Source organism: Galleria mellonella, unplaced genomic scaffold (genome assembly GCF_026898425.1).
Source record: "Galleria mellonella isolate WM207_F2 unplaced genomic scaffold, CSIRO_AGI_GalMel_v1 utg352, whole genome shotgun sequence".
Taxonomy (NCBI): domain Eukaryota; kingdom Metazoa; phylum Arthropoda; class Insecta; order Lepidoptera; family Pyralidae; genus Galleria; species Galleria mellonella.
Window position 1 is genome coordinate 3,303,681 of NW_026442084.1, and position 12,518 is coordinate 3,316,198.

The 12,518-nt window shown below is 32.8% G+C and overlaps 1 protein-coding gene across 1 annotated transcript in view; it reads right to left on the reverse strand.

Annotated features, from left to right (window-relative positions):
* Positions 1–2,274, reverse strand: part of LOC113519439 (polyamine-transporting ATPase 13A3-like) — a 46,777-nt gene extending 44,503 nt beyond the window's left edge. The window contains exon 1 of the mRNA XM_026904552.3: positions 2,060–2,274. The gene's annotated coding sequence lies outside the window, so the exon portion shown is untranslated. The remainder of the gene's footprint in view (positions 1–2,059) is intronic.
* Positions 2,275–12,518: the final 10,244 nt, after the last annotated feature.

A 12,518-nucleotide genomic window follows, 5' to 3' on the forward strand; every position in this document is an offset into this window, starting at 1 on the left:
CATTACATTTAAATTAAAATGCAGACGTTATTGTGATAATTTACCGAATAATTGAAAAGCCGCGCGTCATACACGTTAAGAGTGAACGGTAAACAAAAGTCTTTTGTATCATTTACTGAGAACAAATTGATAATTAACTGCTAACATATTTTAGATAGAGCTTGTAATACGAATTGTGCAAAGATTTACATCAAAACTGGGTTTACATTTGCATCTATTTTCGGTATTGAAAATATATTAGAAAATTTAAATAACATTGCGCCTTTAGCGAATAATTTTGGAAATCAGAATTTCATACATATCTTCTTACAAATATTATTAACCACTTTGAACAAATACGTGTGAAGTTCTCATAATCTGACGTCAAAGTCATTGTCATGACTTTTATAAAAAGAGACCAAAAAGACAAATAAATTTTTCTACAAAATTGTAGGATTGGAAATTCAAAATTGTTATGTAGTTTTTATAAACGGGCCTAAGGTTAATAAGACCCAGGATACCCACGTTGGAGCCAATTTTTTCTTCTAAATTAGTTCAACCAAGAATGGAACCCATAACAACGACAAAAAATAATTAAAGTCTATAACACTCTTAATGTCGATATTGCAATTATACATATATAATATGTACGTATGTAATTCCCCATAAGGGACTTGGCGTGAAGATAGATAGATATCTTTCTATCTTAGTATATGTGGTGTTTATGCGGTGTAGGCAAAGATAACCGAGTGTCAAAGACATATTTTTGCTTCCTGCACTTCCGTAACGCGTTTCATACATGCAGAATATAATATTTATAGGTAGCAATATTACTATCATTTGAACATTAATGTAGTTTGCTATTAAGTAATTATGTACAGACGTTTATTCATTTCTCAATTGACCGTTAACTACAAGTGTAACCTGTAACATTTGCTATTATTATTGCAAAAGCGATTTGAAAAATTACACAATGGGCTGATAAAACTATTTTGTGTATATTTTAAATAAAAAAAAATGAAACTATAACTTCATCTATGCTAATGGTGTACATTGGCAGGTTACTAGGAAAGTATGATAGGTGAATTCAATTCTGTTGACGCATTGGGGTCGATTCTGAGGTGGCATTTTCTTAAATCAATCTCTAACATTAAAATTTCATTTTGTTGTCACAGCAAAATCTTTATTCTAAGGACAAACATAAACTAAATTTCTAATACATTAAATAAAATAATAAGTGGAGAGGTCAATTTAATTTATATATATAGTCTATTAGTCCGTACTGGCAATCACTTCTAAAATAGAGCTGTATTTGTCAGATTCAATTCAGTCTTCGGTCGATTTTAGGCTGATCTAGGAAATGAATTTTTGAATAGCAGCCCCGGGTCTAATGGCTATAAACATAGTTATGGAAATGGTTGTGTTAACATGATTTTTATTTCTCACACCACATCCTGTGTTACGAGAATTATTTATTGTACAAAGTTAATTAGGTATATCTCTCGGTTTATCAATATACATGGTGGTTTTGTTCTTTAAACTGATGTGTTTTTTTTTTACAATAAAATCGTTATTCTCGACTAACGGCATGAAAATTATCCAAATATTAATTAAATTAATAATTAAAGAAACGTAAAAGTACAAATAAAAAATAAAGTTATGTAGAAGGATGAATTTTGAAATTTTTACGATACCTCAAATGTTCATTTAAGCCCGTATATTTACAGTTTAAGACCAAAAATTTATGAAAACAATAATAAGTATTAAACAAAGGAAACGTCAAATAGAAATATAAATTATGTAGATCGCCTTACTCTTACAAGTTTCAACTCGAATTATGGCCTTTTACGATAGCAGATACGATTACTTGATCCATTACTAGTACCAATTGCCAGCAGCTTTAGGTAGCTGGATATTTTTATATTGATTGACGTTTTATTGACAATACGCTAAAACATTGTATATTTCAGTTTATTGCTTCACAGTATATATAAAAATAATACTTTTTTCTCATTGACAAACGTCTTATAAGTATAATAAATGTTATTGGAGACAAAAATACTATTTCAATTACTCGTACCTGTAAGTTTTTTTTTTTTTCACAAATAAAGAACAACACTCACTATTTCATTCTCACAAACATATAGAAAAACACAAAAGACCACGAAATACTGGCACAGCACAACAATATTGTTGATTTCGCGCGCGAAACTGACAGTAATGCGTGCGGTTCGGTACTGTTCGTTATGTATCTAAAACGATGCGCGCGCGCACCTCGCCGTGCACGCAACACGAGAAGGTCGAAGATATTGAGTTGTCACAGTCACAGACAGCAGTTGCCGGTCCGGGGGCATCATTCAGTCGCAACGACAATAATAATAAAATATTTCATGACTTTTCTTTCAGTTTAGTCCACAAGTGTATTTTAGATATAATACAATGGTATACACACTTGTCGAATATAAATAAAGGTATTTACATTGATATTATATTTATTTGTGAGTGAAGTGGCTGTCTGTATATTTGCAAGCTGATATGGTTTCATTAGCATACAAGTAATAAAAGTCAGATAATAGTTTTTACGTAATCATTAAAATTGGTTTGTCGAAACGATGACAAAATTCACTATACAATTTGAATTAATTTCTGAAGAAATAATAATAGATTCCACTTATTCGTAAATACTTCTTGTCTTGTTTTTTCATGTACATACCAAAAGAATAGAATTCTCTACAACCTTTGTTTTTCTATCTGAACCTCTTCAAAGCTCTATATCCGACTTCATTGTCACTTCTAGTAGTTAATTACAATATCATTCTACAATAAAAGAAAATTCAATCCATTCCAATATCATTTCAGCAAATCAACGTATGTACCTAACATTACCAGTACATATTGGTTAACAAGTAGATACTTCATATAAACAATTGAAAATTAGGTGTAAAGAAATTTAAAGTTGTACAACTCATTATCCTGGTTTATAATACTAATGGCTTTACAAATGACTGCACATAAGAATTAATGCATCACATAGTTTCTTTATTAACAAAAGCATTGCGTGACTAAAAATATTTTATAATAAAAAACAATGTAATAACTCATGATATTACATTGTTTACCCTCCAGAAAACGATCCTGTATCTAACTAAAAAAGTAAAATTATCACTGAGCTGTAGCTTATTTGGTCACCGCGACACACATGGCGAAAACATATTTTCGTATTTTATCTTTTAAAAATAAAAATTAATGACACTTTTTTTTGTAATATAAACATTCATTTAAAAAAAGTGTCAATAATTTTTTGTATGAACTTATTTGTTAATTTGCGTGTGTCATAAATTGCTCAAATAACGTGTTTATCTACCTAAAAATTCTATCAGATAAATTCTCAAACCACCTTTTTGATAAAAAATATCAAACCTCTTATAAAGGCAATTTTTGGTATTGAACTGATTTGTCTCTTTCTTTAGCGCTAAATTCCGAATTTGAAAAAAAGAACAATAGAGTAATGTTTAAAATAGATTTGTAGAAGTTTTTAGTTTCTATATTTAAGGGCATAAGTATACAATCTATTTTTAACGAGGTAATGGCTTGCTAATAGGAACCGTTGCTTGTATACATGAACAACACCATATCACTCAACACAGAATCCTACGGACGTAGGTTATACAGACTTATGATAGCAGTGTTACCAGATTTGGTATTTTCCCTCAATTTTGAGTAAAAAAGTTTGTCTTCACAAAATTTTGGAGAAATGTTTAATGTGGAAAAATTTGGGCAATTTTTGGCAGTTCTGTGAATTTATAAACCACACAACGACATAGTAATAGTTTTCAATAAAATATGCTAATTAAGGTAAAGTGAAAAAGTATAGTGCAAGGCACCAGTTCCATTGCTGGCAATATGTCAGGTCGACCCCACGCGGTTCCCCGTGGAAACCATCATGCTGAATTCCAGGTTTATTTATCACGATGGGCTAACTGACTTGCTTTTTCATTATTCACCTATCATCCCTCATTAGTGTCCCGCCAGCGTATTCTGTTAGCACAGGCGGCGTTACCAATCCATTATCATCCATTAAGAAAAAACCACATACAGATGTGGTTTGTATAATACTCTGTATTTACAGAGATACGTTGTTCTTGTAACATTATGTAGATTCCTGTACCGAGGTCAAAATATGAACGTAATATATACCTATTAATATAGATACTGGCACATGCAAATTAGCATTATTTGCTCAGCATCATCGTTTACATATTATTCGAGAACTTTCACTACTCTAAAGGTGAGGTAAACAGGTTTAACAAGCTCGAAACAGTTGCACAATTTAATTTACTTATAAATAACATTTTTTTTTTCAATAAATGCTTTCCGTCACTATCTAAACAGGTAAACAAAGAGAAGTGAGTTCTTAAGGTGGTGTTTAAAATACGATTCTTATCTTATCCACCCCATAACTATTCTTATGAAATCATAAAATCTAAAATAAATTCTTTGGAGATGCGTAAGTTCGGTAGTCCTGGAGAACAAAAGATAGTAAGAGTCCAAACGAAAGCTGAAAGGTGAAAGCTGATTCGTTTGTAAAGGTACACTTGGTTCATTTACGTGGTCCAATATACTGTAATGATTAACAGAGATTCGAAGCATTTTAAACGATTCATATTAATTATTCAATAATTAATTGAATTGAGAATTGCTTACAAAAACTTGCATAAATAGAATCGAACACAGGTTTGTTAATATTATTAGTCTTATTTTAAAAACTGGGTTTTACCCGCGACGTCATCCGCGTCACCAGGATATATTTATTGATTGGGATGAAATGTAGCCTATATAATTCTCTGTTCCATCTAACAAGTATATACTTTTTATAGTGAGTTTAACCATTAAGGTCCTAAGGGGTAACAAATAAACTCACTCATATTTATAATATTCATAAGGATTAACGGAACGTGGCATTGGTAAAGTATGAGCTTTTTTTAATTAATGTTAATGAAATTGTAACGGTATATACTGGCAGGGCACCAGTAGGGATCATAGGTTAGAATGAAAAGGCAGCCCGTTGTAATGAATAAAATTGAAATTCAGCAGCAAGTTTTCCACGAAAACCACGTGGAGGACTTGACAGGGTACATTGCTAGTACGAATTGTTAACAATCCCTTCCCTCCAGGTATGGACTTAGGCGAATAGACAGCAAAATTTTCTTTCATAACTAGCTGTATTTATAAATAATTGTCAACGGAAGATGCAATCATGAAGTTATTTTCCTACAATTTAACCCTGACACCGCGTTTAACACGCCTCAAGTAACGATTAGCGATAAAAGGACAAACTGCAATAAAACATTGCTTATTTCCAAGCATTAGTTCATGTATTTGGCAATTCGAGAACCCAGCAACAACCTACGTATGAGGTAATCAAACAGAATGCTTTAAAATAAATGCTGTTTGAATAGTATTACGATAACATTAAGATAACATATCGACAATATTCTATTTTTTAACTGACTTAGAGAAGGAGGTTCTTCTTAGTTTTTTTTTTTTTACAACACAGGGGGCAAACGAGCTTGCGGCTCACCTAATGGTAAGTGACTACCGCCGCCCACAATCACCTACAACACCAGCGGCATTGTAGGTGTGCTGCCGGCCTTTTAAAAAGGAATATACTCTTTTCTTGAAGGTTATGTTGTCGTATTGGTTCGGAAATACTGCTGCTGAAAGTTGATTCCAAAGAATGGTTGTGTTCATAATAGTCTGTTTCAATAGGACGTAATGTAAATGTAGGAGTAAACCTTAGATTATATAGATAGAATGTCTCCATACAAATGCTTCGAGAAAAACGGATCAACTTTTTCATAGAGTTTTACGTAATAAATTAATATTTCTGTTATAATGCCTAGAAAATTTGTTTACCATTTTATAAAGTAGCAGTAGAATTTATGTGACTGGGTATTCACTATCTTACCTTTAATTCTATCGTAAATCAGCAATTCGTGTTTCATGTACATGCGGCTTACCTGATGACTACCGCTGCCCATGAGCAGTCGCAACATCGGACGAATTTCAGGTGTGTAACTAGCCTTTTAAATAAGGATATGTTCTTTTCTTGAAGGTTACAAACTCAAATTAGTTTAGAAATACTGCTGCTGGAAGTTTATTTCAAAGCGTAGTTGTACACATGGAAGAGAGTGCTTTGAATTTTTTTTTTATACAACTTAAAATGGCAAACAAGCTGTCGGCCCATCTGATGGAAAGTGGTAACTGTCGCCTATAGACATGAGCAGTACCATGTACATAACAGAGTATACTGTTTCGCCCATGATACCCTCCATGCGTTGCCATTCCTGAGGACTCAGGTGTTGTTCCTCTGTACCCTGTAAATTCACGCCATATCCCACCCTTTAAACTTATTTACTTATTTTTATTTTCTTATTATTGTAATGTATGTTTAATTTTAACTAGGTAATATTGTTTTATTGTTAGTTGTTGTTAGCTGTAGAGTTTTTAATCTGAAACATTATATATTTTTCTTTCAGCTTCTCAAATATTGACTGTATTTTTTTTTAATGTGTACAATGTAATTTATGTAAAATAAAAACTTTACAATACAATACTACTACGTGGCTCTGCCTCCGTGACCGAATCTCATTAAAATACGTACAGTAAGTACATAATCTTTGCGTAAAAAGGTAAAAAACATCCATCCATAGTTACAAATTTTCGTATTTATTATACTAATAGGATCTTCAATGACATAACATTATGAAATTATATGTACATTTAAAAATCGACCATTTTCATACAAGATAATATTTATCTAATAGTTTGCTTGCACTGCGATTTACCATCATATCTGAACAAATTATACATGTACGAGACGATATATGTAATAACAAGCAGGTTAAATTAGTTTATATCACGGCTTACGATTAAAAATGGAATTTTTCTCAGTAAATAATGAACGTTTAGCTTTTTAATTTATTAAATAAATTGAAATCAACTTTGGAGTTTATTATATATAGTTACTTGTTCTATCTCTCGGCTCCGGCCATATGCATCCAAAAAGAATATTGAATACATAAAGTAACCTATGCGCTAAATTAGTGTTTCAGTATGTGCAATTATGTGTAATTTTTTCAGTATCTGCTTATTTAAGTTGTATCTCTCACTATCTAGTATACAAGTGATTCGACTGGTTTAAACCGGATAAAGAATGATGGATGTATCTTATTTTTAGAATATACCTGAATACAATTTGTTTTTTTCTGTTTTGACTAAACTGCGTAAAAATTGATTATAACCACATTTTCATTTAGAAATAGACGCGATCGAAATAATGAAATTATTTAAGAAATAATAAGAGATGTTTTAAATCCGAGACACTATTTCTGTAGCTGTAACACTCTCTTAACCTAATTGTAATAGGTATATATTAATTAATTGTTAATTTTAATTGTAATAATAACTTTAATGAATAAATAAATTAAATAATAAATAAACATTTGATAGATTCGCAAAATTACTGTTTAATGGACTATCATAAATTTATAATAATTTTGACTTATGTGTATAAAAATGTTTTTTGTATTCCATAATATGGTTGGTAAATATTAAAACCTGTTTAATTATGGAGTCTGGTGGACACAGCAAGTAGAACAGAAATTTTGTTCATATTGCTGCTTAGAATGTTCTATATATAGATATCAAATTGAAATTTTAAAATCAGTGATAAATTTCTTTAGTATTTGTGCAAAAGCCGTCTGCAAAGATACCTCTGTCCTAATCGTATTTGTGCCATGAATTGCGCTTTCATAACTGTATTTCAGTTTCAGAGGGCAGGATATGGCAATGAAATTTAAGGGCACGGAGGCGTAACACCTTAATCCTCAGGAATGACAACGAATTAGGGATACTATGGGTTTAATAGTCCATGGTGCTGTTCATGTCTATAGACGACGGTTACTCCCTTCCATCAAATAAGCCGTCAAATTGTTTGCCATTCTAAGTCATAAAAAAAGAGAGAGAGTGCCTCAAAATTGGCTCTATTGTCAATGGTGCTGTTTGCTCGCAGTTCTATGTCGCAAATTTTACACGAAATCTGCATTGACCTTTCCTACTTATAAATGAAATTTGGCAATATTTTGTTGTCTTAGATTGGACTACACATATAAAAAATTTTAACTCGTTACCTTTTATTACAATATATGTAAATCTGCTATATGGGATTTTAATAAAAGCAATAGAAGCCAAAACAATAATTTAAAGATAATTTTATGTCTGTTAGTATGTTTGTTTTAGTATCACGTAAAAACTACTCCACCAGATTGGATGCGGCTCTCACAGTCGCCCCTGAAGATCGATCTTAAAATCTGATATTTTATCTAGAAGTGGTTTCTTTAATTGGTTTTCTTATATCCGACATCTGTCACGTACACAAAATAACGGGAAAATGCTTGATTATATTATTATTTTCTTTTGATACCTTCTATCTTGAATATCTACGTAATCTATTTTGATATACTATGTAACTGACAAGTATAACAATTTTCACTTTGACATACAACTATGTTATTTTGCATGTCGTAGCACTATTTATATTTAAATGACGTTATTTGGTGTATAATTTAATTTTGCATGGCAAAACTAGCCGAATGTGTAGTGGATATATTTGCATTTTCATCTTTGTTAACAACATTTACATACATATATATCTGTCAAGCCTATGTCCCGCCATATTTATTGCAAATAAATAATAATAATTATTATTATAGTGGGAGGGAGACTTCGTACAAAAGTCGATTGCTTGGGTACCTCTGTCCCATTCGTGTTTCTACCGTGAATTTACTGGGTACAGAGGAATAACACCTGAGTCTTCAGGAATGGCAACGCATGGGAGGGATCATGGGCGAAACAGTATACTCTGTTATGTCCATGATACTGCTCATGTCTATAGGCGACGGTTACCACTTTCCTTCAGGTGGGCCGTCAGCTTGTTTGCCATTCTAAGTTGTATAAAAAAAAAATCAAATAAATAATACACATTTTATTTATATAATTCATTTATTTCAATTGTATAGTATTCACATTGTCGCTACGGGTTTCAAGACGTGAAACACCAGCTTTAATGTATAATGAGAACACAATATTCACAAAACTAGGTTTCAGAAAAATGCAGCGGTCGAACAAAAGCCATAAATATAACTAGAGCTTCTGCTATACGTAAATGTAATAGCAAATGAGACTTAGAATTTAACTAAATGTACTTGGCAGTTACCATGATGCGAGCATTGGTGACGTGAACAAAAATGATTAATACTGATCAATGCCAAGTAGACAGCTTATGTGAGGACATTGCTCCAAGTTCAGCGCCGATGAGCAACTAATTACGGTGATGTAAACCTGACAAGCATAAGCTATCACAATTTGAATCCAAAGGCTGATGAATTGACTTGTCTCAGCCCTCACGTTCTCAATGTAAAATTAAAAAAAAAGCTATACAATAATTGACTAAATATCTTAAACCGCTATTAGGGCTTGTGCGTATTCAACAAAGTTTCGCGTCGCGGGAGCTCCGAAACTCAAATTCGTGTGCAAAACTTTGATGATTATGCATTTAGCCCAAAAAAAAAAAAATATAAACTAATGTCATCGCAGTTTGTCAGTACCTAAACGAGATTACTGGAGATTTACCGCGAAAACGTAATTATAATCGTTCGACATAATCGAGGCACAGACATTATGTCTATACTGCCTTGACCAGCGACCCATACATCTCCGTTCGGCGGTAAGCCTGCAGTCCACTGCATAATATTAAACTATTGAGCACAATAATACACGACAGTCAACTTAATACGATTATCAAAATAAAAATGCTACTTTGAGTATGAGATACTGTCAAAGAATAAAATTAATTGTGGTACGGAACCCTCATAAAACGTTTACGTATTTTGTGATGAATAGATGAGATGAAATATATATATATAAATATAATTAAATGTCAATTTTTTATAATAACAATTTTTATAATAATTAATGAAAATATTTAACTAGTCGTTGATAAACTATCTGATGAAGTTCCTGATACTGATAGATAGTGTTCAGACGTTCCATATTATAACATCTGTTGGGATAAAGTTAACTATTTATAAGGACTTACTCTGGGGAGGTATACCTATGTCCTGAATTAGGTAACTATTTCGTCACTAAAAAAGTAAGGAGTACGCTGCTCTTTAAACTTGAGAGTAGGCAGTCATTACAAAAACAGTGGTAGCATTGCCACTTTCGTTTTAATTAATAATTGAACTTAAGAAAAAGAAAACCAACACTCTTTTATAGCTATAATAGATTTATTAGACATTTGAACTTTTTATAAAGGTCAAATTTTAAATTTATCTTTTCTTTTTAAAAAGCGAATGTTATACTTTTCCTTAATATCAAAATAGCATATGTAATATTTTATGGCGATTAAACCATCATTTATGACATTTTTTAAAATTTTTACTAGTAAGAGGGCCTAAAATAAATACTGAGTAACGATTTAAACTGGATGAAACAAAAAATGTATATAAAGACGACCTTTGTCATTCGGTTTTTACAATCTACCGATCCCGTAAACAAGCCGTCGTAAAGATAGATAGTTTATCAACAAATTATGAGAAGGGGGCTCTGTTGATCGTCAATTGTGCGTGTATAGATTTTAATTAATACAATATAATGAATTACAAATGTTTGTGTATGTTTTACGAGGGTTCACCGCTTACAAAAGTGGCAGCTGTAACTAGTCTTTCAATCAACACGTGCATTTCATTTGTTAACCTCAATACATTTATAACACATACATTATGTATATTCCATAGAAAAAGTATTACAATACCTTTTGTTGTCTATGGTATATCGAAAAGAAAAAAAAAAAACACTACAAACTAAAAATAGAAATGCTTTTAGTCGAATATACATATCATAATAGGCCTTTAGTAAAACTTTAAGTAATACAGGAAGACAAAATAAGTGACCAAATCATATTACCAAACATATTGCACCGTTTTATTAATCATTTTGTATATTCGAATGTATTATTTGTATAACAAATGCTCATTTTATTAAGTATATGATAATGTTTTAACACTTTTCTATAACTTATTGCTGTTGTGCTCGACGGTGAAGCATTCCAAATGCTCCAATATGTCCGCGTATAATTAATATGAAAAAATATAAATCATATTTAAGGAACAATAAATGTAAATAGTAAAATAAATTGCGGTTATGATTAATACAATAATAATATGTAACACCATATAACATATTGTATGGCAGTATTTGTATGTACTTAACATTGCCTCTACACACGGTAAGCGCGTATACCAACAAAAGATATTCCACCAACCAAAATATACGAGGCACCACAACATCTATGCTATACTATACTCACAGAAACAAAAATAGCATAGCTTAGCTCTTAAAAATAGCGAAGGCCTTGTAACTAACTACCCTTATATCCTTTAATAATTCCGATTATAAGGTCACCATTTCATTACTAATACAACGTACTATATCACTTGAGAAATTAAAATAACACGACATTGAACTTAGTCAAATTAATTAAAAAAAAAACAAATCTGAATTTGTAGAAAATTATTATGTTATTTAGTCACACACAATAATAGTTTCGCTTAATCTACGGCTTCCAGAGGGAATTTTCTATTTTTTTTTTTAATAAAAGTCATCGCTCTTCGCTACACCGACTCGGGACTTTGTAAGGCCCGAGGCGCGTGTGACCGGGCGTCGCGGCACACTCGTCCACCGATAACATACCTTATAACATTGGCATCGTTAAACTCTAAACATTATAGCATCAACTTAAGGTCTATAATTAAATATCGACTCCATACGTGAACGAGTGCGCGCGCGCCCGCCCTCCCACTTTTGGCGTGACGTACAAAAAATTCAGTTAAAATCTTGTGTAATACGCTGCAAGATTCTACGAATTTAAATATCGAACGCTTTACAACGAAGCGCGAGCGAAAAAATTCAGCTCCCGGAAGCTTACATGTCGTTTCGGTAAAATGATCAAAGAGTTCCCTTAATAGTGGTCGAGGTTCCTAATTCTAAACCAGACTTAGTAGGCACTAACACCGACACATCCGACATCGTACGTCCTTACGTTTACGTTACATGTATAATACATAGAAAACAGTAAAACACGTTATTACTCGCACAATTCCACTAGATGTCCGTTATACTTATTCATAGTCTTTATTTTATTACTGAGATCAATTTTGCCTCTATGCACTAGTTTGGACGCCGGTCGCCGCCGCCTCGCCACGCGCGCCTACAGGTGGACAGGAACAGGGGGGTCGGGCGGGCGGTCGCCCGCGAGGGGCTTGCGTGAACGGAATCGGTTTCGGAGGCAGGAGCGCAGCCTGGCCAGGACGCGGCAGCGCGGCGGGCGCGGCGGGCGCGGCGGCCGCGGCGGCCATCAGACGAGGTGGTCACGGTCGTCGAGCGAGCCGTCCGAGTCGCGGTCGGGCCGCAGCTCG